Raw genomic sequence first — 7,914 nt, forward strand, 5'->3', positions numbered from 1 at the left:
TCTTTTAGGGACTGAATACCAGCCTTTTATCATATTAGTATTTGATAATATCATTTAGGATTGAATATCAATCTTCTAAACTATCTAGTTTAGTCTATAATATTATTTTTCAGTGACTTAATATCAATCTTAAATACAATGTTATTCAATCTCAAACCTAATATTTCAAGGGCTAAATACCGGTCTCGGGTACAATGTCATTTAATCTCTAACCATAACACATTTATATGTAAAAATTAGGTCTAAAATTTTTTATAAATTTAAATGGAATATAAAATAGTAATAAAAACTTAAACATAATAAATAGAAAACATAAAACATTACTTGAATTAAAATTTATCTTGTCTTACAAGATTCGAAATATTTAAAACAAAAATATCTTCCGAAATTTCTAAACATACCCATTAATATTTATAAAACACATGCCCTAAACTCATATGATTTGGTTCCACTTTTGTAGAAACTACATGGCGATTTAGAATCTTTAGGTGTGCACAGAAATTTCTAAACATACCCATTAATATTTATAAAACACATGCCCTAAACTCATATGATTTGGTTCCACTTTTGTAGAAACTACATGGCGATTTAGAATCTTTAGGTGTGCACAAACCAACAAGTAGGGAACTTCTCTTGTGGTGGCTCTATATGAATGTTCTTCCCCTATTACAAGAAAGACCCAATTCAAAATCTTGAAAACTCCACAAAATTGTAAAGAATTTATGGAAAAGAAAATATCTAGTATGCTAAAAAAGAGGAATTAAACATGCAAATTTCAAAAATATGTGTACTTGTCAAAATGTGGCCTGTGTGAGGTTGGAACACCTTGGCTTGGGATGATAGTGATCTGCAGCAAAGAAAAAACATTAAAGTCCCAAACATGACATGTTGTCAAATAGGAAATTATAGAAGGGTACGCTTATCCAATTATCGGGCGGGTTGGTCGGCTTTGTGTTATTTTCAAAAAAATTTAGTTTAAACGCTAGTTACTTGTGGTATTCTATAGCATGGAAAGAAGGAAAACTCATAAGTACGTTCCATACCATGTATGAAAACACATTTATGAAAACACCCGATATCTCACCGATGTAAGATTTTAATTTTCTTTCAATAATTTTGTATTGTCAACCATCTGAGAAAACAAAAGAAATGCCATATCGTGTGAGCACATGATTTAAAAGAATTAAAGATACAAAAGAGTCTCACTTTCACCTAACCTAAAGTCAAAGTCAAAATTCATCTAACCAACATCCATACAGAAGAAACACAACTGGTATATGAATAAATGATAGACATTCTTATAATTAATCACTGAAAACATTAGATATCAAAACCAAGTAAGAAGTTATTGTAAGAGATTACTGAGATAATATAAAATTAACTATTCATAACTTAAAGGAACCCACCATTTAATCATCTCTTTAGAAAGGATGTAACAAATTATGGCATGCAACAGTGTATCATATCTGTTAAGCTAGAAATCCATCGCCAATTGCATTCTAATATTGATACTGATTATACATACATGACCATAAAAGCGTAATCGTATATGAATATTTAAATTGGGAAACAATCACCTGTGATAAGGGCAATATCTTGCAATAAAGAAAATAATTTGGTTTAACACCATTATTCTTCATTTGAATTAACATTGAATGCACTTCTTCCATCTTTTTTATTTACAAAGACCGATTATAAGTGAATTATAGCAAAAACATCAGGCGGGGTACCTCTTTCTTCCGTACCTGCCAATACTCTAATTGCTTCTACAAATCAATGAGCTCTACAGAGCCCATATATGATTGAATAATGTCACTTTTCAACTTTTGAAAAGTCGTTATCTACAAATACATGACAATCTTGCTACTAAAGGCTGAATCTGGAAACATAGCACGAAAAACTTCAGAATTTTAAGAAAGCATACCATTGATTCCACTACTTATATTTGATAACCTCAACAAAAGATTCTTCATATAGATGGAATGTGGTTTTGTCTCACAGCAACTCATCCCACCAAGTATGATATACCTTCAAAATAAACAGGAAAAATATGTGATGGACTTCACAAGGATATTTGGCAGTGAAGGGTATGATAGATTTCCGTGTGAAATATCTTCACATGTGTTAAATGATTAGAATTTCTTGTGGATATTACTAATCAACCGACAAAAAGTAGAAAATGTTTAATTAGTCAGGACATCTGGATACATATATTCCAAGGGGCAAAGTAAAAAGTATCAATAAAATTAAATCAATTAGGTGAAAATAAAGTAATCTCGATACTGAAGGAGTTATATGAAATTACCGATGAACATTCATCAATATGATTCTTCATGAAATCATCTGGAGCACGTAATGCAGACATATTATTTGAAAATTGTAAAGAATAAGTAAACAATGGTTTCTCCTTCATCCTTCATTACCTCGAGAAATCAAAAGCTGACAGAAAAAAAAAACTCATAAACGTTAGTTGAAGCGTGTTATCTGAAAACGGAAACTATATTTTGGGGAAGAATTCAGATGCAGAAATTGGGAAAACATAGGTTTCAATCGGTGTAGGAATTGGTCGCCATTCCTGCCCTCCGGTGATGCCGTCACTGACCAACAGTAGCAAAGACGCATTTATTTCCTTCATCTCTCTCATTTTGTCTCTAGGGCTTTGAGACGCCAATTGATTCGATTAGGTGGACAAGTTGTGAAGAAAGATAATGGCGGTGGTAAATCTCCAGAAGGTCGGAGGTTTAAATGGTGGAGGGATTTAAGGGAAGGAAACATGTAGTCGGTGGCACTTGGAAGAGGATTAAAGATATGGATGAACTTGAGGCGGTGGATCAATGATTAAAGGTTAGATATGGATACTGTGATTTTATTGCATATATGTAATGTAATTAAGGGTGTTCACCAAAACCGGGAGAGGGGGAGGGGAATCTGGGGGGAGTTCAAAATTTTTTGGGGTACTTCAATTTTTTTTTAATGAGTTTGAAAATAATTTAAAACGATATATTTGAGATATAACATCTTTATAAAAAAAGTTGTATAAATTTTTATTACTTTTAGGAACATCAAATTTTCGTATTTATATAATTTTATTTAGAAGGAATTTAAAAAAATAATAATAATAAATAAGATGGAAACTTTCCAACCCCTAATGATTTACATCCAAAGTTAAAATGACTATTCTATCAAAGACTGAATTTTAGACCTTAAAAAGTTTCATTCGTAATAGTATTCTTGACTAAATTCACCAATCCCTAATGTATGGCATCTATGACTAAATAATCAATCATATATACTAAAATTCAATCAATTATAAGTGTTCATTCAAATGTCAAATAGTGCATGTCTATTAGGGACTGAAATTCAGTCTTTAAAAACTTTCTCATCCAAATCACAAATAGGTGTGGTTGTAATAGTGACTGAAATTCAGTCTCTAATAAGTCTCATACCCAATCAAAACTGACGCAAATTTATCAGGGACTCAAACTCAGTCCCAAATAACTTTCCGTTCAAAGTCATAGTTAACTTTGGACTATTCGAGATTGAAATACTAATGTGTTTCCCACCAAACCTAAACTGGCACAAACAAATTAGGGACTGAATTTTAGTCTCTAATAAGCTTGGTCAGTCTCTAAAGATTCACACAATAAAATCAGTCCTAGATGGTATTCGAGACTAATCATCAGTCTCAGATACATTGTATCCAAGACTGATTAATCAGTCTCGGATATTTTAGTCACAGAAGCCCCTTTTCTTGTAGTGTTAGAAATTATAATATATTAAAATAAGTCATATGCATGCGATTCTCAAAGGATTATCCATATAAGTTTTGTCGGTGAAGTGCAACCCAAATGGACCATGCCGAGTCGGGTCAAGTACATACCAAATATAGTTATGGACTTAGACATTAATCCAACACTTTTGATCAAGTGAGTGTATATTCATTTTCTTCTAACACAAATAAAAAGTATCTCTGAGTGAATACATGCTATGTGTATATGGATATATATTATATGTTACGTGGAATGAATCTGTATATCTGGAACGAGTATTAAATGAATATCTTATCAGTTTCTAAGTTGCATATGTGTGCATATGTATATTGTTATCTACAAAATGTTGGGTAGAACTTGGGTAGATAGTTGTCGTGTGATAAACTGATGAGAGGTCTCGATGTTGTTGATCTAGTCATCTAGCGGAGTATGGATGACGACCACAGACTCTCTCTAGACTGTCCAGTGGAACGCTGGCAGGTTCATAACATGTAGGTGTTGTGAACGATGTGTTCACCAGTGTACTCTATCCCCCTCATGGTTGCCTTTAGGACATCTATTGTTGAGGAAACTCATTTGCAGTAATGTCCGACCCGATGAAAAATCCTAGATTAGGTCCCTTGAGATAGATGTTGTTTTAGGGACGTAAAGTGAGGATAACGGGAATGGGTAATCGGGTTATTGTTGGTTGGTGAAATTAAATATAATTATTTATTATGGGTTGAAAACCCTATATGCTTACCAGACTCCCAAGCCTGACCCACTCAATTTTATTTGTATTACAGGTAGTGGCGCGAGGGAATAAAATGGATGAATCATCAAGTTATTTTGTTTATAAGCCTGTACATGTATATAACCGTTGTATGGCTTGTAAAATGTCGTTTATGCTTTTTGGTCTGTATCGGAATATGACATCTCGATTTTTGATTATATAATGAAAATACATTTCTTTATGAAATGTTTTGGTAAATATTATTTTATCATATTTTGTTTTGGGAACAATTTGCGCAACTATTTTAAATCAATGGATTTATTCTGAAATTATTTTAAAAACATAAATTAAAACGGTATTTTTTGTCCGTGATTTTGGGGATGTCACAGTTGGTATCAGAGCATTAGTTTAAGCGAACTAGGAATTTGTAGGATTTCTAGACTTAAACTTAAAATCCAAAGTGAAGATTTTGAGATGAGTGTCTGTGATATTTTAGACACGAGCAATAGTTTATTTTAGGAAAGATGCCTAAAATGTCTTTATGTGCTAAATGTTATATGTTGCCATATATGATATTAGTTGTTCGGATATATGGTTTGATGCCAACCGGATCTGGAGACCTTACGTGTTTAGGATTCTAAGCGTAGGATTACGGTATTAGAACTAGCATGTAAACATTTCGGAGTGATAAGGATGATTTAATTATCTATCATGGATGAGGATCTAATTTCACCTTATTCGGTATGTAGATCAAAAATGGTAAGAACCAGAAGTGGCGTTGGAAACACAGATGAAAACAGGAATCAACCACCAGTGATTGAGCAAGCACCTGTTGTAACAGCAACACCAAAGCCAATGACAATGGATGGGGTGCAAGCCATGATTCGGGCTATGTTAGCCGAACAAATGGAAGAAATGCAACAGATGTTGCATGAAAATAGGGACGAACCTATCATGTCCATTGAGCAACCGGAGCTGATTCCCAAGCAATCGGAGGAAGGGAACAATAGTCGCATTGTGAGTCAAGTTGGGACTCAAGGAGAACGAAGGAAAGACTCGGAAAGGGGAAACAATAAGGATGGGCGAATGTATAAGAATTTCTTGGGCACCAAGCCTCCAAGTCTTTCTGGAAGCCCAAAGCCTGTTGAGATTATGGATTGGATCTCCGAAATGGAGATGGTAATTCAAAGTTGCGACTGTAGCAAAAAACAGAAGACTGTCTTTGCAGTTAGACAACTGAAGACCAGAGTCTTGAGCTGGTGGAAGTTGTTGGCGGATACTATGCCACGAGGAGAAGCCTTGAAAATGTCATGGGAGGAGTTCTTGGAACAACTAAGGGTGCAGTACTGTTCAGAGATATATCTGATTGATTTGGACAATGAGTTCCAAAACTTGAAGAAGGCGAGAGTGAGCGTAGATGACTATGTTACTGCATTCACAGAGAAAATGAAGTTATTTCCGTACCTAGTGCCAACAGAACTCTCCAAGATCGAGAGGTTCGCTAATTGAATGCCTGCTGACTTGGGCCCGACAGTCAAGATGGCAACCACTCTGAAAACAATTGTTCGAGAAGCTAAGAATGTGGAGGCCCAACAAAAGGAAAAGGGTCTGGAAAGGATAGAGGTTGGTGAAAAGAGGAAGTTCGATGGACCTTCAGGGTCCAACAAGAAAACAAGTTCTCGAAGTCTAGTTCGAGAGGAGGAGGAGGCGAAGCGAAATGGTGCGACAAATGTAAGAAGAAGCATCACAGAAAATGTGACATAGTGGCCACATGTTTTAAATGTGGAAAGCCAGGGCATTATGCCAACGAATGCGCCCTCACCAAGAAAGTTTGTTATGGTTGCGGTGAGGAGGGTCACATGTCGAGGGAATGTCCGAAGAAGAAGGAGGCTGCAAAACCCAACATTCTGCCAAAGCCAAAGGCGAGAGCCTTCCAGATGACACTGGAAGCTGCTAAAGATGAAGCTGATGTCGCTTCAGGTACCTTTCTTGTAAACAAATTGCCTGCCCAAATTTTATTTGATTCTGGAGCCCACTACTCCTTTATTTCGCAGGAATTTGGTAGAAAACTAGCTTTGCCTGTCGATAGACTAGATAATGCTTTATTAGTCGAAGTTGCAAGTTGCAAGTTTGTGATGGGTTTTGGCCATATGGATATTCCTATGCGCACGTGCAAACCCTAATGCTTGGATCTAGGTTTCTCTAATTAAACATGCATTGGATCCAAGACTTCTAATAGCTAATAGAGCATAAGAACAATACAAAATTAAAGTTAGAAGCTTACCTTGAAACACTTGTTTGATCTTCTTGTTCTTGGAGCTTTAGAGTCACAAATGTCACTCCTCTAATGGCTTACAAACACCAACTAGCAAGAGGATGATTTGAGAGAGAGGAGAGAGAATAGAAATCGGCCAGAGTTTCTTTGCTTTAGCAGAGGTGTCGATTTCCCTTGCCCTAAGGGTCTATTTATACTTGTAAGGCTCCTAGGGTTTCACCCTTAAACCCTAGTTGGATAACTTTACTCAAAGCAATCCAAATCCTTTCCATGATAAGCCCTTGGACGATTTGTGGCTTATCCCAAGCCCTAGAAATCGTCCAACCCTATCCAAGAAGGATTTACAGCCCAAAGTGTAACTATTAAACAATTGACAGTTTATACCCTCGTATTTAATTAATCTCTTTAAGTCACCAAATTAATCCTAATTAATTTATGACTTATATTAATCAAATAACAATATTATTATTCCTTATATTATTCTCATAATATATTAATAATATTTATTCTCTCATAATAAATCATCCTGTCAAGTTGCTATGGTGAAGGCAACCCAAAAGGACCATGCACAATCGGGTCAAATACTTGCCTAATATAGTTGCAGCCTTAGACACTATTCCAACAGTCTCCCACTTGGATAAGTCTAGTAACTATATGCACAAGTACAATCCGATTTGCAATCGTAGCTCTCAAAGACGCTGTCAAACTTTGATTTAATCAATCTTGTCCTTTAGATAAGGGATCGTACAGTCCTCTGTTAGATATCATGCTGACAATCCTATGGAATAATTATTCTAGCATTTTGGTTTCTCGATGTCCGATTCATTTGACATAGAACTTAATCGAACACATCAATCAGTTCTGACCGGGCCCGACACATCAGTCAAATCAAATCATCAAGCGGCCGAGATATCGCTTTTACCCTCTTGGGATAAAAGTAACAGATAAACTTCGACTTATATGCATTTACTTATTCATTAATCAACTATACATAACAATGCGTTTTATAACACCGAGTTACTGATGCGTTTTCGCATTATCAATGTACAACCAATTAACAAATAACAAACCATATATCTAGGTTTTAAGACTATATGATATTATCGTCTTGTGATCACCCTTTTATATCATATTCCATAAGGTGATTCCAGCAAGCG

General features: G+C 35.2%; 1 long non-coding RNA gene across 4 annotated transcripts; it reads right to left on the minus strand.

Annotated features, from left to right (window-relative positions):
* Positions 1-304: 304 nt before the first annotated feature.
* Positions 305-2,925, minus strand: LOC111920431 (uncharacterized). Of its 4 annotated transcripts, none has more exons than XR_008230531.1 (4): positions 2,306-2,925; positions 1,925-2,028; positions 792-1,841; positions 305-663 (listed from the first exon to the last, which is right to left on the minus strand). It is a non-coding gene; the product is annotated as an uncharacterized LOC111920431 (long non-coding RNA). The 4 variants fall into 4 exon arrangements; XR_008230530.1 differs by having other exon boundaries at positions 792-847; positions 1,044-2,028; positions 2,306-2,924; XR_006188647.2 differs by having other exon boundaries at positions 792-847; positions 2,306-2,908.
* Positions 2,926-7,914: the final 4,989 nt, after the last annotated feature.

The sequence above is a fragment of the Lactuca sativa genome, chromosome 2, assembly GCF_002870075.4.
Source record: "Lactuca sativa cultivar Salinas chromosome 2, Lsat_Salinas_v11, whole genome shotgun sequence".
Classification (NCBI taxonomy): Eukaryota; Viridiplantae; Streptophyta; class Magnoliopsida; order Asterales; family Asteraceae; genus Lactuca; species Lactuca sativa.